The sequence below is a fragment of the Hypanus sabinus genome, chromosome 13, assembly GCF_030144855.1.
Source record: "Hypanus sabinus isolate sHypSab1 chromosome 13, sHypSab1.hap1, whole genome shotgun sequence".
NCBI classification, from domain to species: domain Eukaryota; kingdom Metazoa; phylum Chordata; class Chondrichthyes; order Myliobatiformes; family Dasyatidae; genus Hypanus; species Hypanus sabinus.
Window position 1 is genome coordinate 111,203,220 of NC_082718.1, and position 23,588 is coordinate 111,226,807.

General features: G+C 42.0%; 1 long non-coding RNA gene across 2 annotated transcripts in view; it reads left to right on the top strand.

Annotated features, from left to right (window-relative positions):
• Positions 1-222: 222 nt before the first annotated feature.
• The window catches only part of LOC132404291 (uncharacterized), a 46,240-nt gene continuing 22,874 nt past the window's right edge, over positions 223-23,588 (top strand). The window contains exon 1 of one of the 2 annotated variants that reach the window (XR_009515489.1): positions 223-266. This is a non-coding gene — a long non-coding RNA (uncharacterized LOC132404291). Of the gene's footprint in view, positions 267-8,087; positions 9,155-23,588 lie in introns of those variants that run through there. The other variant, XR_009515490.1, reaches the window with a different exon arrangement.

The window sequence follows — 23,588 nt, forward strand, 5'->3', positions numbered from 1 at the left end:
AGGTAATGGGATTCAGGGAGGTGACAACGGACAGAGATGTAAAATGCATCAGCATACTTAAAGTAGGTCAGGAATTCCATACAGAGCTCACATTATACTAATGGAAAGATGGCAAATTGACCATCTAATTTGGTATGCTTGATTCCCCTTCAGTTAATATTTCACAGACCTCAGTTGATGTATTTGGCAGAGGTGGCTGCAGTGTATGCTGCTAGCAAGTGGGGAAAACAGCACAGAAAATCTCGTCAATCTCCATCTGCTTTAAGGTAATTTCCAGACGTCTAGCCAACATCTTTCAGCCCTAGCATTCCCTCGACACTCTCCTGGCTTTGTGTTTCAATCAGAGTTCATAAGGGAGAAAACCTTCTTTTATTGAAAAAAACAATGGCTTGTTTGCTTTGCAGTAGAGAGGTCACTGTGACGCTGTGATTCACATCTGAGGCTGCCATGCTACAGCAGAGATGTGTTGGTGAAGTCTCAAATTACAGGTAGAAACATTTCATTCTCATGGACACAGAACAATATAGTGACACAGATAACACAGATTACAGATCAATGTTGATAGATGCACCACAGAACGTGTTTGATCCAAATTCATCACAGCTTGGTATGGCAACTGACTATAACCATAAGAAATTGCTGAGAGCTGTGGGCGCAGCTTAGTGCATTACTAAGACTGGCATTCCTTCCATGGATTCTGTCTACATCTCATTGGCTCAGTAAAACGATATAGATCCTACCCAGACCTTATCTTTTCTCCCTCTTCCCACTGGACAGAAAATACTAACACTTGAAGGCACATACTACCAAGGTCAAGGATGGCTTTCTACATTCTGTTTGTGAATCCCATCAGAATATTGGATATACCTAAGAGATCTCCTCTCAGTCTTCTAGAGTCAAATGAAATTAGGCCTTGGATTGGCTTGCATATCAACGTCATCCAAGATGAAAGACTGATTGCATCATGGAATGAACTATGCCACACTTCGTCACTTGTGACCAAGAATCCTTCTGTTGCCCTTAAGGCATTTGTTTAGCTTTATTACATTTTCGCTTTAGTAATTCATTTTTAATTATTTTCTAGTTAAAGTTAAGGTTGATAACTACATTGCAGTTGTTGGAAGTAAATTCATTATCTGTGATGTATCGCGGCATGCGATGATGTCACACTCGGTTTCATCGCGTGTTGTGGGTAAATATCAGTTTGGAGCGACGGGAAGGCGGGGGCTTGAGTATGCAGGATCAGTGAGAGAAAAGTTCCATTTCTACGCAATAAGAAACATCATAGAAGCAATGCCGTAAGTTCATATGACAATTGATATGTTGAAGTAAAAATGTTAGTGCTGATTCTGTTAAAAGTAATGATGATTGATAAAGTTTATTTTCTTGTGCTATTGAAAGCGTTGATAGAAAGTTTGTGTTGAAGTGTATTTAAAGTTGTTGATGATGTAGGTAGATTCAGACTGTATGTTGTTCTTTAATGAGACTTTAATGTAATATAGTTTGTTGTAGTTTTACTTTTACAAGTATTTATGATGCAAATGTGACGCCAAGAAGAAAACAAATACTGTATATATTTTGTGTTGTTTTGTCAACAGTTTTCACCATACGTTAATGTGGAAGAGTGAACAGTAAACGGTTAATCTTACTGCAATCCTTGCTTTCATTGACTACGGCTTAACTCGGTGTTTAGTTCAGAGTTTCTACGCCTGCACGAGAACACTACAGTGAAAAGGCGGCATTATCAAGTGTTTCGACAAGTGGTATGATGGCATCGCAATCCAGCATCAAGTCATTGTCATCCAGCACCAGGAGCAGTAGGGCATCAGCAAACAAGGCTGCCCTCGCAAGAGCTAAAGCAGAAACCGCCAAGGTGCAAGTGTCATATGCTGAACAGGAAGCAAAACTGAAAATGGAAAAGGCTACCAGAGAAGCTGAAAACCAAATGAAAAGGGCTTCCAGAGAAAGGGAAAAGGCTGCCAGGGAAGCCAAAAACCAAAGGGAAGAGGCTGCCAGAGAAGCCGAAAACCAGTTGGCAAAGGTAAGGATAGAAACAGAGTTAGAAGTGCTGGAGCTCCACTGAGAAGCCGAAGCTGCCTTGGTGGAAGCAGAAATATTAGAAAGCACTGAAGAAATGCATGTTCAAGATGAAGTAAAATCTACTTCAGAAAGGACCAGATTGAAACACACTAACGAATATGTCCGATCTCAAATGGACCTGAAGATTCGTTCTTCCTCTCCATACTCACTTGCTAACGTCCCACTTCATGAAGGGTCAAAGAGAAGCCTAAATGCATCACATCCATCTGAGGAAGACAATTTATGCTTGCAACTTTGCGACGAACCCAAGAATGAAAGGGCTGACGATAAATACTTCTCGACACCAAACTTATCAGATTTAGCGAGAGAAGAGGCAAAGGCTGAAGTCAGAACAGCAAATCCCATAACTAACGTCATATGCCCGCTGACATATTCCCCCAGCCAGCATCCCACTTGTGGTTGAACCCTTGGCACAGTATTTAGCATGACGAGATTGCGTCACTTCAGGACTATACCAGTTTGACAATAAGCCTGAAAATTGCCGTGCATGGTACTCCTCATTCGCCAATGCAACCAGCGGGGTCCAGCTCACAGCAACTCAAGAGTTGGATTTTATGACAAAATGGCTGGGAATAGAATCATGTGAACAGGTAAAATGCACACGTTCAGTGTACGTTAACAACTCCAAGCTAGCCTTAAGCAAAGCATGGGAAAGTGCTATGCGGCCCCTGAAATTATTGAAACAGCACTATTTCAACAGCTGGAAAAGTTTCCTAGGGTGTCAGCCAAGGACTACACTAGCTAAGAGAACTTGGAGATTTACTCAGGGAGATTGAAGGCACTAAAGAAGATGGCTGTTTAACTGGCCTGTCGTATCTCGATACTTCATACGGAATTGCACCAATCGTGAATAAACTTCGATTTGGGCTGCAGGAAAGGTGGGTGTCTGTTGGCTCAGAGTACAAGGAAGAGAATGGTGTTAGATTCCCTCCCTTTAAGTGTTTCACTAAGTTTGTGTGCAAGGAGGCGAAGAAGTGAAACAACCCTAGCTTAATGAGTCAAGGTAGCAGTATGATTCATACCAAGCCAGTCAAATCCACTTTGAATAATTTTAACATCAATAAACCTGTCTCGGTGCATAAAACTGAAGTCTCCACAGCTAACAATGATCCTAGCAAGAATTGTCCATTGCACAACAAACCCCACCCCCTCAAAAAATGCAAAACGTTTAGAAAAAAACCCTTTGATGAGAGAAAGGCCCTTCTCAAGGAAAGAAGAATATGTTTTAAATGCTGTTCCTCTACCTCTCATCTCGCTAGAGAGTGTACATTCCCTGTAAAGTGCTCGGAATGTAACAGCATTAATCACGATGGGGTCATGCATTCCGGCCCGTTACTGCAAACTGATAAATCTCCTTCACCTTCACAAGAGGACAGCAGGGAGGGAGTGGATCACCCTAAGACAACTGCTGTCAGCTTGAGCTGCACAGAAGTTTGCAGTCAAGGTCAGTCAAGCCATTCTTGCTCAAAGATCTGCCTCACTAAGGTATACCCTAAGGGATCCAAAGACAAGGCCATCAAAACCTGTGTAATTCTGGACGACCAGAGCAATTGCTCACTAGTCAGACCAGAGTTCTTTGACTTGTTCAACGTAGAGATTATTTAGTTCCCATACTGCCTTAGAACTTGCTCAGGCAGCGTAGAAACATATGGCAGGAAGGCAGAAGACTTCGAGCTTGAGTCGCTGGATGGTAAAGTTGTCATCTGTCTCCCTCCGCTCTTGGAGTGCAATGAGATTTTGAATAACCGCACCGAGATTCCGACACCAAGCACAGTGCTACACCAGCCGCATCTCCACCACATTGCCAAGCACGTCCCAGAACTGGATCCAAAAGCAGAAATACTCCTGCTACTCGGAAGAGATGTTCTCAGGGTGCACAAAGTCAGGCATCAGGTCAATGGACCACACGACACCCCCTTTGCCCAATGCCTGGATCTGGGCTGGGTGGTGATAGGAGAGGTGTGCCTTGGCAATGTACACAAACTGATAGTTAATACACTCAAGACCAATGTGCTAGAGAGTGGCCGCCATTCAATTTTTCAACCCTGCACAAGCTTTATGTGTCTCAAGGAAGCACAACAAGGCTTTCACAGTGTAGTAAAGTAACCGAGAAGACACTGGGACAGTCAGTCTTTGCTCAAACTGAGCATGATAATAAACTTGCTCCATCAGTAGAAGACACCATCTTCTTAAAAATAATGGACACCAAGGTCTTCAGAGACAAAGCAAATAACTGGGTCACCCCACTACCATTCAGAGAACCACGCCAGCGCTTGCCAAACAACAAAGAGCAGACAGTCAAGTGGTTCACGTCTTTGCAATGAACCCTGGAAAGGAAACCTGAGATCCAGCAACAATATGTAGCATTTATGGAAAAGATCTTCACCAACGGATATGCTGAGGTAACACTGCAATTGAGAAAAGGTGAGGAGTACTGGTACCTCCCAGCACTTGGGGTTTACTACCGATGAAAGCCCAATCAGATCAGGGTGGTCTTTGACTCCAGTGCCCAGTGTGCTGGCATCTCCCTCAATGACATGCTACTCACAGGCCCCGATCTTAACAATATCCTCCTCGGGGTCCTGCTCTGTTTCCGGAAAGAGAAGGTTGCAATCCTAGCAGACATCCAGCAGATGTTCCATTGCTTCTTAGCAACTTCCTCCATTTCTTATGACACAAGGACAATGACATCACCAAGGAAGTCATCGAGTACCAGATGAAAGTCCATGTTTTCGGCAATAGTCCATCACCTGTCGTGGCCATCTGTGGGCTGCGAAGAGCCATCAGAGGAGCACAGGAGCATGGCGATGACACTGTTAAGTTTGTGGAAAGGCACTTCTACATCGATGAGTGCTTGATGTCGCTACAGAAAGAAGATGAGGCAATCGACCTGCTCCAATGAACACAAGCCTCACTCACTGAGTCAAACCTCCGCTTGCACAAGTTCGCATCAAACTGTCAGGCAATCATGGAGGCCTTCCCACATGATGACTGTGCTCCGGCAATCAAGGACCTAGATCTAGATGGAGAAACGATACCCACTCAAAGGAGTTTGGGCCTCCTTTGGGAGATTACAACTGACACATTCACATTCTCCGTGCTGACTGTGATCAAGCCATTCACCCGCCGTGGAGTTCTCTCCATTGTTAACAGTGTTTTCAATCCCTTGGGTCTACTGGCACCGGTTACAATTCAGGGAAGAGATTCACTTTAAGATCTAAAACAGCTTCATATCCCACGTAGGTACACTGCAATCTCACTCACCGAGGCTGCACACAGAGAATTGTGCATGTTTTCGGATGCGTCAACCAAGCCCATCGGTGCTGTGGCTTACTTGAAAGTAGTAGGGAGGGATGGTCAAGTTGAAGTAGGATTTGTAACTGGTAAGGCAAGCTAGCTCCTCAGTCCGAGCCAACAATTCCAAGGCTTGAACTGTGCGCAGCTGTCCCAGCTGTGGAAATGGCGGATCTTATCCAGGATGAGCTAGACCTAGAGCTGGATGACACCAAGTTCTACACAGACAGCAAAGTAGTGCTTGGCAATATTTATAATGAATCAAAATGTTTCTATGTGTAAGTTCATAATAAAGTTCAACATATCCGCCTGTCTTCAAAGCCCGAACAATGGTATTATGTACGTACAGAGGATAACCCTGCAGACCATGCATCAAGATCCTTGCCTGCATCCCATCTGGCACAGACTTTCTGGTTCACCAGACCCCCCTTCCTGCATCAGCCACCAGCAAAAAAACTCAAACGAGTGAGATATTTGAGCTGATCGAACCTGAGAGAGACTCGGAAATTCGGACGCAAATGCAAACCGGAGTCACCTATCTGGAAGAATCAATACGTACCACCGAACGCTTTCAGCGATTCTCTACTTTGAATTCCTTAGTGAGAGGACTTGCGTTCCTCGTTCACATGGCCAAATCCCACAAACACTCATCCCAAAATAGTAAATGCAAGGGATGGCGCAAATGTGACTTACCTCGCACTGCGGACGAATTGGCCCAGACAGAGGACGTCATCCTTAAAGCAACTCAAAGAGCAGCTTTTGCAAGGGAGTTTTTGGCCCTCCAAGCTAATAAACCAATACCAAAGGACAGCCCTTTGAGGAAACTCAGCCCAATCCTGAAGAACGATCTCATTTGCATTGGAGGCTGGTTAATACACTCTCGCCTTTCAGCAGCAGAAAAGAGCCCAGTAATCCTGCCCAAAGACAGCCACGTATCCTTACTGCTCACGCGCCATCACCGTGAACAGGTAAGGCATCAGGGCCGTCACCTGACGGAGGGAGAAATCAGAGGAGCAGGACTGTGGATCTTGGGAGGCAAAACACTGATCAATTCAGTACTTCACAAATGTGTAACCTGCCGGAAACTGTGAGGGAAGCTGGAAGTTCAACATATGGTCGACCTCTCACCAGAATGCCTCAATGCCTGCCCTCCCTTTACCTATGTAGGGCTCGATGTATTTGGTCCCTGGACTATCATCACTAGACGCACCAGAGGAGGACAAGCAGAGAGCAAACGGTGGGCCATCATGTTCAGCTACATGAGTTCAAGAGCGGTACACATTGAGGTCATCGAATCTTTAGATTAATGCTTTCAGGCGCTTCTTTGCACTAAGAAGCCCTGCAAAACAATTAAGGTCTGATTGCGGCACGAACTTTGTTGGAGCACCCAAGGAGCTCGGGATGGACAAAACGTTGCACAGGTACCTCAGTGAACAGGGATGCAACTGTGAATTCAACACACCACACACGGGAGGCTCATGGGAACTGATGATTGGAATCACCAGAAGAATCCTTGATTCAATGTTTCTGCAGCAATGCACCCGACTGACCCACGAAGTACTGGGCACACTAATGGCAGAGGTCACAGCTATTATAAATGCGCAACTACTCCTACCTGTGTCTTCCAACCCGGAAAGCCCCTTCATACTCTCGCCATCAATGCTCCTTATGCAGAAGGCAGGAGATCCCCCTCTAGATCAGTGGTGGGTAAATTAATGGAAAGTATTCTTAGAGATAGTATTAATAATTATCTGGATAGACAGGATCTGATTAGGAGTAGCCAGCATGGATTTGTGCGTGGAAGGTCATGTTTGACAAACCTTATTGAATTTTTTGTAGAAGTTACGAGGAATGTTGATGAGGGTAAGGCAGTGGATGTAGTCTATATGGACTTCAGCAAAGCCTTTGACAAAGTTCCACATGGAAGGTTAGTTAAGAAGATTCAGTCGTTAGGTATTAATGCTGGAGTAATAAAATGGATTCAATAGTGGCTAGATGGGAGATGCCAGAGAGTAGTGGTGGATAATTGTTTATCGGGATGGAGGCCGGTGACTAGCAGGGTGCCTCAGGGATCTGTTTTGGGCCCAATGTTGTTTGTAATATACATAAATGATCTGGATGATGGGGTGGTAAATTGGATTAGTAAGTATGCCGATGATACTAAGGTAGGAGGTGTTGTGGATAATGAGGTGGATTTTCAAAGCTTGCAGGGAGATTTATGCCGGTTAGAAGAATGAGCTGAACGTTGGCAGATGGAGTTTAATGCTGAGAAGTGTGAGGTTCTACATTTTGGCAGGAATAATCCAAATAGAACATACAGAGTAAATGGTAGGGCATTGAGGAATGCAGAGGAACAGAGAGATCTAGGAATAACTGTGCATAGTTCCCTGAAGGTGGAGTCTCATGTAGATAGGGTGGTGAAGAAGGCTTTTGGAACGCTGGCCTTTATAAATCAAAGCATTGAGTACAGAAGTTGGGATGTAATGTTAAAATTATACAAGGCATTGGTAAGGCCAAATTTAGAATATTGTGTGCAGTTCTGGTCACCGAATTATAGGAAAGATATCAATAAATTAGAGAGAGTGCAGAGACGATTTACTAGGATGTTACCTGGGTTTCAGTACTTAAGTTACAGAGAAAGGTTGAACAAGTTAGGTCTCTATTCATTGGAGCGTAGAAGGTTGAGGGGGGATTTGATCGAGGTATTTAAAATTTTGAGAGGGATAGATAGAGTTGACGTGAATAGGCTGTTTCCATTGAGAGTAGGGGAGATTCAAATGAGAGGACATGATTTGAGAGTTAGGGGGCAGAAGTTTAAGGGAAACACGAAGGGGTATTTCTTTACTCAGAGTGTGATAGCTGTGTGGAATGAGCTTCCTGTAGAAGTAGTAGAAGCCAGTTCAGTTGTGTCATTTAAGGTAAAATTGGATAGGTATATGGACAGGAAAGGAGTGGAGGGTTATGGGCTGAGTGCGGGTAGGTAGGACTAGGTGAGATTAAGAGTTCAGCACGGACTAGGAGGGCCGTGATGGCTCATTTCTGTGCTGTGATTGTTATATGGTTATATGGTTACCTGGGGACTTCTCAGACAAGGACTTGTACACAAAGTAATAGAGACAGGTTCAGGCTCTCGCAAATCAGTTCTGGTCCCATTGGAGACATGAATATTTGCCTTTGATGCAAAGCAGACAAAAGTGAACAGAACCTCGCAGGAACCTTCAAGTTGGAGATTTAGTCCTGCTTAGGGATAGGCAGATCGCCCGCAACTGCTGGCCAATGGCCAGAATCACTGCCACATTCCCTGGTAAGGATGGACATATCAGGAAGGTTGAGTTGAAAACTTCTGACCAAGGTGATGTGAAAACTTACCAAAGACCAGTTGCAGAAGTCATTCTACTTCTACCTAAAGACTGATCTAGAGACTAAAGTTTTGTATCATGTTCATAGTGACCTTACAAGGTCAGGCGGGGACTGTATTGCCCTTAAGGCATTTGTTTAGCTTTATTACATTTTCACTTTAGTAATTCATTTGTAATTATTTTCTAGTTAAAGTTAAGGTTGATAACTACGTTGCAGTTGTTGGAAGTAAATTCATTATCTGTGATGTATCGCGGCATGCGATGACATCACACCCGGTTTCACCGCATGTTGTAGGTAAATACCGGTTTGTAGAAATGGGAAGGCAGGGGCTTGAGTATGCAGGATCAGCGTGAGAAAAGTTCCATTTCTACGCACTAAGAAGCATCATAGAAGCAATGCCGTAAGTTCATATAACAATCGATATGTTGGAGTAAAAATGTTAACGCTGATTCTGTTAAAAGTAATGACGATTGATAAAGTTTATTTTCTTGTGCTATTGAAAGTGTTGCTAGAAAGTTTGTGTTGAAGTGTATTTAAAGTTGTTGATGGTGTAGGTAGATTCAGACTGTATGTTGTTCTTTAATGAGACTTTAATGTAATATAGTTTGTTGTAGTTTTACTTTTACAAGTATTTATGATGTAAATGTGTTGCCAAGAAGGAAACAAATACTGTATATATTTTGTATTGTTTTGTCAACAGTTTTCACCGTATGTTAATGTGGAAGAGTGAACAGTAAACGGTTAATCTTACTGTGATCTTTGCCTTCATTGACTACAGTTTAACTCAGTGTTTAGTTCAGAGTTTCTACACCTGCACAAGAACACTAGAAGCCTAATGTACCACATCATCACGTTCAAGAGTAGTTACTTCCTTTCAACTATTTGGTTTTTGAACCTACCTGCACAACCACAGTTTGCATTATAATCACAACTTTGACCACTTTGCATTGCAATGAACTTGGGATAGCTCCAAATTTATGCTATCTTGTATAATTTTGTCTAAATTATGTTTATATTTTTCTTGCAAATGCTGCTTACCTGATGCTATGTGCTTGTGGTGATGCTGCAGAAAAACCTTTCATTGCACTTGTGCACACATGTACATGTGCATATGACAATAAACTGAACCTCAACAGGCCTTCTCTCTCCACTACTGTAGCAATGAGTAGACAATGAATCAGTCACAAGTGTGACAGGCCCATCAAGGTAGAGCTGGTGGAGGCAGATTAACACCCAAACCAGTGCCCATTACTCTGGCAGCAGAAAGGACACTTTTTTGAGAACAATATCATTAAACATTGAGGAGCAAAGCTAAAATCATATTTCAATATAAATAGAATTAACAATAGCGAGCTTCATCTCTGTAATTTTATAACCCAAGCTATTAACCACTGCACAAGAATAGCTCTAAAAAGCATTCAATCATTCTCTTCAAGGTGATCTCCTTCTGTAATGTTTGCTATTCAGCAGAACGTCAAAGATAGGAATATTTTATTAAGGCAGCATCAGATGATTGTATCACAAGGCACTGAATAAACCTATCTGTCCTATTAACATTACAAATCTGATAGGGATATTGAAGTTCTAAAAAAAGTGAAGTTAAAAAAAAGTTTATTTCCTTTGCAATGGTAAAATTGGTAGCCCAGTAAAAGGATACACTGCCTTTTGATTGTTCAGGCAAGGAAAACTTGAAGTAGATTTGGTTTTCATTGAGTAGTATGATGGATGGCTCTGAAGAGCAAGCATATTTAGGCTATAAATCTACCTCATAATGGTAACTGTCACAACGACTAAAGCAGAGAGAGCTGGCATAGTGCAGATGTTATACTGTCAGTTGAAGCTGTGAGATTGAATCACAAAATCCTCCAAAACAGTTCCTGTTAATAGAGACATGTAATTTTCTGTACAATCTAATTTCCTGACTGGAATCAAGCATTGAGACTGGAAGCCTTCTTCACTTTTTTCATTTCATTTTCTTTTTTATTTAAATTGAAAATCAGATTTCAAATGTGGCAAAAGTGCACAAGGAAAAGAAATGAGAAAAGTGGCCCTTGCTGCAAAGCACCACGATTAGGACAGGAAGGGGCCATTTAATCTTTCAATCTTATTTTGCCATTCATTGAGATTCTGGATTAATCTTTCAATGATTCCATTGTATTTCTTTGTATCTACTGTGAATGCCCACAAGAGAATGAATCTCATAAGGTGACATATACTGTACATATTTAATAATAAATTTACTTTGAAATTCTTTGAAATTCAGTCTATCCACAGAGCTGATTTTCACACGAACAAGCCCTTTGGCCCAATATCCATGCTGGCCCTTTTGACTATCTATGAGAGTCCCATTTGCCCTCAACTCCACTGATTTCCAGGTACCTGTAATTGTACCTGCTTTCAACACTCATTCAATATAATGGCCACTTACTGCATGAAAATCCCCTCTCATCTTAAACCTGCGCTCACTGGTTTTAGAATCCCCCACCTGAGAACAAGGACAACCTTAGGAAAAAAAATCTGATGATTTGCCTTCTGTAATAGAAGAGATTCCCATAACGTTATAAACTTTGAAGAGTCGCCCCTCAGTCTGACGCATAACACTAAGAATAAACTCAATCAATCCATTCTCCCCTTCTTTCCTTATTAAAGCAGCTCCCCATTCCAGACAACATCCTGATGAATGTCCTCTGACCCTTTTCTATTACTACCCGATCCTTCCTACAGTGTGGTGAATAAAACTGTACACTGTACTTCTAGGTTAGTCAGTGTACATCCATAACAGAGACTCATGGAGCTCTACAGCTCAGAAACAGGCCCTTTGGTTCATCTAGTCTATGCTATCATAGTCTCCTGCCTTGTCTCACCTACCTGCACCTAGACAATAGCTCTCCAAATCCCTCTCATCCATGTACTTAATCAAGCTCCCTTAAATGTTGCAATTGAACCCACATCTATCACTAACAATGGCAGCTTTTTTCTATAGACACACCAGTCTCTGTGTGAAAAGAGCTCCCCCTCAGATTCCCCCTAAATATTTCACATTTCACCCTAAAACTATGACATCTAGTTCTAGTCTCACATAATGAGAGGCAGAAGCCTGCATGCATTCACACATCTAAACCCCTCCTAACAACACACACAAAATGCTGGTGGAACACAGCAGGCCAGGCAGCATCTATAGGGAGAAGCGCTGTCGACGTTTTGGGCCGAGACCCTTCGTCAGGACTAACTGAAAGGAAAGTTAGTAAGAGATTTGAAAGTAGTGGGGGGAGGGGGAAATGCAAAATGATAGGAGAAGACCGGAGGGGGTAGGATGAAGCCAAGAGCTGGAAAGGTGATTGGCGAAAGTGATGCAGAGCTGGAGAAGGGAAAGGATCATGGGACGGGAGGCCTTGGGAGAAAGAAAGTGGGGGTGGGGGAAGCACCAGAGGGAGATGGAGAACAGGCGAACAACTAAGTATGTCAGGGATGGGGTAAGAAGGGGAGGAGGGGCATTAATGGAAGTTAGAAAAGTCAATGTTCATGCCATCAGGTTAGAGGCTACCCAGCCAGTATATAAGGTGTTGTTCCTCCAACCTGAGTTTGGACTCATTTTGACAGTAGAGGAGGCCATGGAGAGACATATCGGAGTGGGAATGGGACGTGGAATTAAAATGTGTGGCCACTGGGTGATCCTGCTTTCTCTGGTGGACCGAGCGTAGGTGTTCAGCGAAACGGTCTCCCAGTCTGCGTTGGGTCTCACCAATATATAGAAGGCCGCACTGGAAGCCCCAGATGCAGTATGTCACATCAGCTGACTCACAGGTGAAGTGTCGCCTCACCTGGAAGGACTGTCTGGGGCCCTGAATGGTGGTGAGGGAGGAAGTGTAAGGGCAGGTGTAGCACTTGTTCCGCTTACAAGGATAAGTGCCAGGAGGGAGATCGATGGGAAGGGATGGGGGGACGAGTGAACCTGGTGGTGGAGGACCTAAGGCTCCTGTGCCTCCTTCCCAGTGGCAGAAGTGGGAAGAGAGCATGGCCTGGATGGTGGAGCTATTTGATGTTGGATGCTACTTTCTTGTGGCAGTACTCCTTGTAGATTCACTCAATGATGAGGAGGTCTTTGCCTGTGATAGTCTAGGCCATGTCCTTCACTTTTTGTAGCCCTTTCCATTCATGGCATTGATATTTCCGAAGCTTGTCGAAGTTTTAGATGACATATTAAATCTCTGCAAACTTCTGTCCAAGTAGTTTCAGTTACAACAATGGCATCAACCTGACTAAAAAGAAAATCATCCAGATACTCCCTGCTCACAAAATGCAGGTGATTTATGAACCAGTCCTCATTTGGGGTTTGGAGGTAGAGAGGGTCAGTAACTTTAAATTCCTTTGCAGAATCATATCAGAATATTTGTCCTTGGACCAGCAGATAAGTGCCATCACAAGGGGCATATATGGATAATTTTCTTTTTAGTCAAGTAGATGCACTGCTGTAACTGAACTGAAACCACTTGGACAGAGGCACAGCTAGTTTTGAAGTGCAAATTTTTGCAAGGAATTTGGGATGGTACCTGGTCCTGTAGCCCTTGCTGCATCCAATGCTCTCAGCAACTTCTTGATAACAAGGACAGTTGGATTTAGAAAGGATCTGCATAGACTTATGAAGGGCAGGCTTTATTAGTTTTATTTGTCACATGTACATCGAAATATTGAAACATACAAAGAAATTCATCATTTGCATCAGTGACCAACACAGTCTGAGTATTTGCTGAAGCAGCCCGCAAGTGCTAGACCATGAGACGAACATATTGAAGAGCAGAATTAGGTCATTTGGCCAATTGAGTCTGCTCCACCATTTCATCTTGACTGATCCATTTTACCTCTCAGTCCCAATCTCTTGCTTTCCTGCTGTATCCACTGGCAGCCAACCAGAATAGAATCCTTTTCTTCCTACTCACTGCATCCTATCGATCAGCCAATGCTCTAACCATGCCAGTAACTTTCCTGTAATACCATGGGCTCTTAACTTGGTAAGCAGCCTCATGTGTGGCACCTTGTCAAAGGCCTTCTGAAAGTCCAAATATACAACATCCAATGTATCCCCTTTATCTATCCTACTTGTTGTTACATACTCGTGACATGACAGTGGTACCCTTGTCATGTGACTGGGGTTGAAGTTATACTGGACTTGAGGTAATGGTCTTGTGATGGTGGAGTGATGTCATTTTCCTGCCAGTAGAGATCATGTGACAGGTTATAAAAGGAAGACCCCACCCTGTGAGGAGGGGCAGTTTGTGGCTGGATTTGCCATGTTGACTTCATGCCGCTGCGTGATTTAATGTGATGGCGCAGTTTAGTTGAAGGATGAAGTTTTTATCTAATGCCTTAAGTTTAAGAGGTCATTGCCAGCAGTTTCTTTACAATACTGCTAGTTGAGAATCAGTGGAGAGTGAAGATCAGAGTTCGGGAGTTAAAGATCGAGGAGAATCTATTTTCGATGGTGAAACGGGTTCGACCTTGTTTAATCCTTATTCGGAAGGAATTCGTTGACTGTTCTCGTGTTAATCTCTGCGGGATAGCAGAAGATTGAGGACAGTGTGATAAAGGAAAGGTCAGTGCCTTTAAGCCGTTTCGTTTCATAAATTCTTCGTGGGAAAAGTTCGATGTCAGGGATCAAAGCAAAACGACATGAAAGAGAATTTAAATCGTCTTATAAAGTCTCTCCCTTAAATGGACCATGAGCATTTTGAACTTGTGGCAATCCTACATAAAAGAACTGTTTTTGCAACATCGCTTTAAGAACTGTTCAAGCTGCCGCACAGCAGCTGATTTCCGGTGACGTTAGTGTTTGTTTACTTTTGGAGGGTTTGTTTTCAGTGTTTAATAAACATGTTGTTTGTTATATAAACCCTTGCCTATCTCATATATTTATTGTTGCCTGAATACATAACATTGTAATCTCCTCAAAGAATACCAACAGGTACTTCAGGCAAGATTTTCCCTTAAGGAAAGCGTACTGACTTTGTCCTATCTTGTCCTGTGTCACCAAGCACTCCATAATCTCATCCTTAACAGCAGATTCCAGCATCTTCCCAACCACTGAGGTCAGGCTAACTGGTCTATGATTTCCTTTCTGCTGCCTTGCCCCTTTCTTAAAGAGTGGAGTGACATTTGCAATTTTCCAGTCCTCTGGCAACATGCTAGAGACCAATTGTTTTTGAAAGATCATTACTAATGCCTCCACAATCTCTATCGCTACCTCTTTCAGAACCCTAGGGTGCATTTCATCTGGTCTGGGTGACTTATGTACCCTTAGATCTTTCAGCTTTTTGAGCACCTTCTCCCTTGTAATAGTAACTGCACTCACTTCTCTCCCTTCACACACTACAGCATCTAGCACTCTGCTGGTGTCTTCCTCAGTGAAGACTGATGCAAATTACTCATCTGTCATCTCCTTGTTCCCCGTTATTATTTCTCCATCTCATTTTAAGCCGTCCTATATCCACTCTCATCTCTCATTTATTATTTACATTCTTGAAAAAGCTTAAAACCATTCTTCCAGCAGTAACATTGCATGCCCACAGCTTACTAACTCTAACCCTTACATCTTTGGAATTTGGGAGGAACACAGAGAAAACGCACATGGTCATGAGGAGAATGTACAAACTCCTTATAGACAGCGGTGGTATATGAACCCTGATCATGATCGCTTGCCTATAAAACATTACGTTACCATGGAGGACCTGTCTTACAGATTTCATTGAGTCTTTTGAGGAGGTGATGAAGGTAGTCAATGTGGTTACAGTAGTGGATATTGCCTATGTAGAGTTTAGTAATGTCTTTTGACAAAGTTCCTCACGATAGGCTGATCCAGATGCCATGGTGATAGTGGCATCACTGATTAACTGAACTGACAATTCATAATAATTCTCAATTATACTTTATTTACTTGTGCACAAGGAGAACAGTTCAGCCCTAAACTGCTCTGAAGCTATAGCCCAGAATTGTCAATTTTTTTATGCGTAGAGTATTGACCCAATCAAAAACTTTGTGCACTTTCTATTTCCTTATTTGCATATATACAGTAAGTACCAACTACAACACATTTTCAGGTGCCTATAAGCAATAAAAACTATATATTAATGGCTAACCATAATGTGCTGCTAGTAAAACAATCGTACAATAGTTAGATAACTGTGTGCCTTGCAATCCTTTGCTTACATGCTTATCTTGTCATAGTCTGCTGAGTCTGCTCCTGTCCTTGGCATTTTATTACAGTTCACAAGGGAACTTAGCCACTCAAGTACTCTGTCCTGTGCAGTTGCAGCTTCTACACATTATCTTAACCCTTTCTCAGCTGCAGCTTCCCCGGTAGGAGCCTGGAATCGACTGCTGGGGGAGCAGTGGAAGCAGATGCCTAAAAGAAAATGAATCTCAAGGTAGCATATGGTGACATAAAGTATATATACTTTGATAATGAATTTACTTTGAGTTTTGAACTTTGACACATAAAAATGCAGGGAATGGCAGGGTATAGATCATACACAAGCAGAGGAGAGTTAATTTAATTTGGTACTTCGTTTGGAGCAGACATTGTGGGCTGATGTTCTTGTGCTGTACTATTCGATGTTCTGTATCACATGGAATGAATGAAGTTGGATGGGACCGGCTTCTGTAATATTGCAGATCACAGGAGGAAGCTAAAATGCTTCATTCACTCAGTACCTCTGGCTGAATATTGGTGAGAATGCTTTGTTTGAAATTAGCTCTCATGTGCTGGGAACACCATCAATAAGTATCAACTTGTTTCTGAATTACCACTTTCTTTTACATCTAAGTCATGGTAAACTTCTTCACTGAAGAGTACAAAAGGATGAACATTATACTTAACATATGAAAAGCATAAGTTCTCGGCCAACCTGGTTTCACTGAGTAACACCATCTTCCGCTAACATGGTCCACAATCTGATTGTTGAAATGGCAAACCACTTCCCAGCTCCTAATAAAGGTAAAAAAATCAATGATACACTTCACCATACCCTCAGAGCACCAACGCTCTTTGATTTCCTGAGGAAAAATATTGCTTGAAAATGAAGAACTGAAAACCCAGAGGCAGAGTATTTTCTAAATACTCTGGCAGGATAGCAAACTAACACAAGCATCATCTTCCATGGCAACCTCCTCTACACTCTTGCCTCAGTCATACTCATCTGGCTCCACAGAGCAATCAACTGTCTTTACACACCTGATTCTAGACTTCTGAGAAAGAAGCTCCAATCCAAGCTTGATCATCAGAAGCAACTATGAGGCAGACAGAAGCACATAAGACAACAGGACATGGAATTGACCCCACAAGCCTGCTCTGTCATTCAATATGATCATGGTTGATGTGCCCCAAGTCCCAAATCCTTCTCTTTGCTAGTTTCCCATCACCCTCAACTCCCCAAAATTTTAAAATGTATCTACCTCAACTTTAAGTTTTTGAATTTGGAACTGGAATTGGTTTATAATCAAATGTACATTGATGCAGGGAAAAGCTTACCTTGCATAATGTTCATCCAGATCAAGTCATTACACAGTGCATTGGAGTAGAGCAATGTAGAACAAGAACAATATAGGATGAAGTGCAAAAAATCATGTAAATAAAAAAGATACTGAGAATATGAGGGAAAAGCAAAGATGAAATGCAGAATAAAGTGTTACACCTGCAGAAAAAGTGCAGTGCAGATAAACAATAAGATCCAACTTATTGCACCTACCCATGTGCATGTCCAAACATATTTAATGTGTTGTTACTATACTGGCCTCGACCACTTATTTGAACAGTTATTCTATATAACCACCACACCTGAGTAAAAAAGTTACTCCACAGGTTCTTTTTAAATCATTCCCCTCTCACCTTAGACATATGACCTCTAGTTTTTAGTTCCCTTTCCCTGGGGAAGGGTTCTCTTATTCTGCTAATGAATTTGGAATATTTTGTGCTGATATCCCTCCAATGCTTTGAGGTAATTGGGATAGGGAGTACAGGTCATAGAGTCAGGCCCTTTGGCCCAACTCGTCCATGACAACCAAGTTGCCAACCTAAAAATAGTCCATTTCAGAATCAGAATCAGGTTTATTGTCACTGGCATTTGTCATGAAATTTACCCATATTCCTTTTCCCACCAGCATGTGTCGGGAAATTTGCCCATATTCCTTTGCTCTCCAAGTACTCATGCAAGTGTCTTTTAAATGCTGTGATATTAAATATAGTTCTCTAAGGACCATACAGCAGAGACCAGAACCATTCATCTTCCAACATACTATCCCTCAGTCATCCATAATTGAAGCTGAAGCACTGAAGCCAACAATGAACTTTATAATCTTTGCCTGCCTCGCTGAGAGGTGGCTCCACAGATGCGGACATTGGTTCACGTTTGGCAAGATCTTGTCATGAGTCTTAATTGTCAAATTAAGTAGCATGGTAGAGTAGTGGTCAGATCAATTGCTTTACAGTTTCAGTGAGTTGAATCCCCTATGCATTCTGTAAGGAGACTGTACATTCTCTCATGACTATGTGAGTTTTCCTCCAAGTGCTCTGGTTTTCTACCATCCAAGATGTAAGAGTTAAGGTTAGAAAGTTGGTGCTCAAACTCATTGACCCACAATAATGAATTTCACGGTATATTTCAATGTACAAGTGACAAAGCTTATCTCTTATCTCTTTAAAAGGTAGTGTGGAAAAGCAAGGGCAGGTTGGGAGAAGACCTTTGCAAATGATCAAAACCTCATTCAACAAATTGAGTTTGGTACCCCACCTCACAGACACATGCACAAATGCAGAGGTTGTCTATGTACTGCTACTTGATGACTGAGATTATGTTCCACAGGAACTAACGATTCACTGTCATCCAATTGTTAGATCTGAGATTAGTTATAAGGTGATGTTCACACTTCTTTCATCAAATGACACATCCTTTTCTGCAATATTAGTACTTGCCACAAAGCTGTTCATCATTCAGGATTTTCTGTAGGGTTCGATTTGAAACACTATTGATCTGAAGTGATTTATGATGTAGCCATTGCCGTTTTACTCCATTTCTCTCTATCATAACACTCTCAGTGATGAACCCTATTGAACTTTCCTGGTATGTTTGAAGAGACCAACAAGGACAATCGATATTTTGTCAGTCATCATCTGTATGAATCATACATCTTTACAGCAGGACTTTACCAAAGTCTGCTTTGTTATTCTTCTGTTATGTTCAAAATTACATTGTATTGCAGTTGCATAAGAGCTGAAAATCATCTCACTCTGACTGTTTTTTGTTCCAAAGAGTGCCAATTGAAATAAAGGCATATTGTTTCCCTGTTGCTTTCCAGGATCTAGGGATTGATCCTGGAAATTTGATCGAGGTATTTAAAATTTTGAGAAGGATAGATAGAGTTGACATGAGTAGGCTGTTTCCATTGAGAGTAGGGGAGATTCAAACGAGAGGACATGATTTGAGAGTTAGGGGGTAGAAGTTTAAGGGAAACACGAGGGGGTATTTCTTTACTCAGAGAGTGATAGCTGTGTGGAATGAGCTTCCTGTAGAAGTAGTAGAGGCCAGTTCAGTTGTGTCATTTAAGGTAAAATTGGATAGGTATATGGACAGGAAAGGAGTGGAGGGTTATGGGCTGAGTGCAGGTAGGTGGGACTAGGTGAGATTAAGAGTTCAGCATGGACTAGGAGGGCCGAGATGGCCTGTTTCTGTGCTGTGATTGTTATATTGTTATATGGTTAATTGGTTAAAAAATGGACAAAAACCAGAAGATCTCTCTATACAAGAACAGGAAACTAAGAATTGACTTTGTAGATGTGTAAAAGATAGTAAGAGGCATTAATCGAGTGGATTTCCAGAGACAATTTCCAATGGTGGAAATGGCTCATTTCCTCTGGTTCAGGAGTGCAGGAGTCTAAGACCAGAATAGAGAATGAAGAAGAGGAGGAATTTCAGAGAGTGGTGATTCTATGGAATTCATTGCCACAGGCAGCTGTGGAGGCCAAGTCACTGGGTATGGCTAAGGCAGAGGCTGATAGATTCTTGATGGCTTATAACAACGTTCATGGTATAAGGTTATCTCCTGTCCTCACCTCAGATGCTCAGACCACATGTAGACTTTGCTAATCCCTGCATCTAGACCACTGTTTAAATGAATCAAACCAGTTCACAGAAAAGATCAAGACCCGACCAGAAGGTGCCACCTTAGCAATGCAGTAAAGCTTTGAAAGTATGGGCAGGTGCATATTCAGGGAGACAACTATCTATGATCATCACATCATCATTGATGAATACATGGGATGAGTAACTGGCTACATAGAAAAATGTATGGATGACATTACCATGCTTAAACACTACACTGCAAGGGCAAACAAAATATGTCTGATTGAAAAGGTTTGTGCACTGCTTAGGAATCAGGATGTTGCCTTCAGATGAGAGGAGCAGGACGACTCCAGGGTCTGTAAGAGCAGTGCTCTCCCGTGCCATCAGGAATGCAAAGTGTGAGTATTTGCAGTAAGTTCACAGACAACTTTGTGACATCAGGAACATTTGGCACATTTGGCAAGGAATATAAACCAATTACAAGTCTATCCTGCATGTCAATGACTGCAATCCCCCTCTTCCTGATAGGCTGAAAGCTTTCTTTGCATGATTTGACCAATTGACTGATGTGACATTGAGAAAATAAACTTCCTTCCTGAGGAACAGGCAACTTTTCTGGTCAGTGCTAAGATGAAGAGGATCCTAGTCAGTGTAAACCCACACATAGCTGCAAAGCCAGTCAAGTGCTGAGGGACTGTGTGGCCTAAATTAACAGGCATCTTTAATATTTCTCTGAAACAATCCACTGTCCCTGCAGGCTTCAAGGCGGCCATCATCATTCCAATACCCAAAAGAGAAATCCTCAAACTGGTCCACTGATGTTGCCATTGCCTTTGCCCTCCACTCCATCATTTCCCATCTAGAAAATGGCCTTGTACACCAGGATGGTGTTCGTCAACTTCAGCTTGGCATTCAACATGATCATCCCTCAGAGTCTGGTAGGTAAACTGTCCTCATTGGAACTCAACATCCTTCTCTGTAACTGGATCTTGGATTTCTTGACAGTCAGATGCCAGTCAGTCTGTGTTGGCAGCAACATCTCAAGCTCCATCACACTGAGATTGGTGCCACCAGGGTTGTGAGCTCAGAAAACTGCTGTTCATGCTATTGACTCATGACTGCACTGTCAGTTTCAGGTCAAACCACATCATGGTTTGCTGATGATACTACAGTGGTTGACCTCATCAGCAACAATGAGAAGTCAGCATACAGAAAGAAAATAGAGACGTTTGTCAAATGATATGAGTCTTAATGTGGACAAGACAAAAGAGATTATTGTGGACTTCAGGAACGCACACGTTGAACAATCTCCATTGCATATCAATGGTTCTGCAATGGAAAGAGTGAAGAGCATTCCTTGGTGTTCACATAACAGACAATCTAACCTGGACCCATAACACCTCCTCATTATTCAAGAAGGCACAGCAGTGTCTACACTTTCTGAGGACATTGAGGCATGTAAGGCTCCCTGCCCCACTCTAACAACTTTCTACAGGAGCATCATTGAGAGTGTCCTGTCTGGCTGCATCACTGTGTGATACGGAAGCTGCAAGGCATCAGACTGTAAGACACTGCAGAAAACAGAAAAAAAAAACACCAAAGGGACCATTGGGATCTTCCTCCCCCATTCATGGCATTTGCTGGGAGTGTTGCAGATGAAAGGCCCAAAGCAATGATGAGGAAGCCTATCAAACATCCCACAATTTCTTTGATCTATTACAATCAGGAAGGAGGTACAGAAGTATTAGGTTTAGGACTATTAGACTGGGTAATGTCTTCTTCCCTCAGGTTGTGAGATTAATGAATACCCCATCACCAATGAGGTCTCATCACTAGGACAGTGACTGTTTACTGTTTACTTGGGCTACATGCAGATTTTACAGTTGTAAAATTAGTTTGTTCCATCACAGGTACTAGCCTCCAAAGTATCCAAGACATCTTCAAGGAGTGAGGCCTCAGAGGCAACGTCCATTATTAAGGACCCCCATCACCCAGGAAATGCCCTTTTCTCATTGTTACTATCACGAAAGAGGTACAGAAGGCACTGACTCAGCAATTCAGGAACAGCATCATCATCTCTGCCATCTGATTTTTAAATGGACATTGGAACCGATGTCTATCTCACATTTAAATTTCTGCTTTTGCACAACTATTCTTAACTTAATTATTTAATATACATATAGATACAGTACTTATTGAAATTCATTTATTTTGCTTTCTTGACAGTTTCTGTGTACAGTTTTTCATTGATTCTATTGTATTTCTTTCTCCTACTGTGAATGCCTGCAACAAAATGAATCTCAGCATGATATATGGTGATGTATATGTACTTTGATAATAAATTTACTTTGAACTTTGAAGATGCTTACTCTGGGCTTTGTTGGAATTGCTCAGGAGTTCAGAGGTCAGGGGAAGTGTGAGATAAAGGATTCAAGAGTTCTTAAATGGTCTGCATTGTATTGCTACACTAAATTTGTCGCAAGGCACTGCTTTAGTTCCGTGATGAAAAATATTAAACAGGAAAGGTGATTCCCAGTATAACTGAAAAGAGAAGAGGGTTATTTAGTGCCAGGGCTTCTAACCACAATTTCATGTAAGAACTGGGCTCTGGCTAATGGTTTGTACACTACAAAACTCCTGCTTGTAAACAAAATACTTGTTCCCTCCCATCGAGAAAAATGCACTCAAATATTTTAAACTTAGAGCCTATAATTTAGAAGGATATCAGTCCTGATTCTGAGTGTCATCTATGTGGAATTTTCACATAGTGACTGTGACGTTGTGGGTTTTTTCCTCAGATACTCTGGTTTCTGTTGTGTCTGTGCAAACCTACAGTACATTTCAATTAAGTAAAAGTATGCATGCGGGAGATGACTTTAACTGGTGTATTCACATTGCTGTGAGAGCAAGAGAGCCATGTATATGAGTAAATAACAGTGCATGTGCAGACAACAGATCAATACATAGCGCTAAGGGAGGGCATTGCTCTAAAAGAAATAGATCCATACATTACACTTCCTCCCCCTTTAGATTAATGCAACATAAAGCTGAATATGAAAAAAACATTAAATTTTATAAACCCATATTCCAAATAAACATGCTTTCACAATAACAGTCCATAACTAATTTCACAGTTCTAAAGATTCGGTTTTTTGGGTGGTGCTCTGTTTCTTTTAGGATAACACCTTTGGGTCTGTGGTGTGGCATCAGGTTTGCTAGGTATCTAGTCCAGGACAAAGTTCTTGGTTTGCAGTGTCATATTGCTGTCAGCGACATCAACACTGAGAAGTAAGTCCAGTGACTGTAATGTGTCTGTCTTGCTGGATGCAATTGACTCAGGTGTGTTCTTCAGTTGAACATTCAGTATCTGGTCCACATGATATCTCCATGTGTGAACTCCAACATCTACTGTATATATCAGCTGTCCAATTTTTATAGTTATCCTACTGAGTGTCTACTTGTCTTCTTGGTAATCATGCACTAGGACTTTCTGTCCAACCTCAAAGCTCCTTGCTGCTTCACTTGACAACTGGCTGAACTGTCTGTTCTGCACTCCCCTCCATAGATTTGGTTTCATGAGGTCTACGTGAGACCTCAGATTCCAGTTCATGAACACCATTGCAGGTGTTTTATTTGTCGTCGCATGAACAGAGTTGCAATACACAAAAAGAAAATTGCCACCTTGTGCTGTGAAGAAATGCCCTCCTTGTCCATCACTTTAATGGA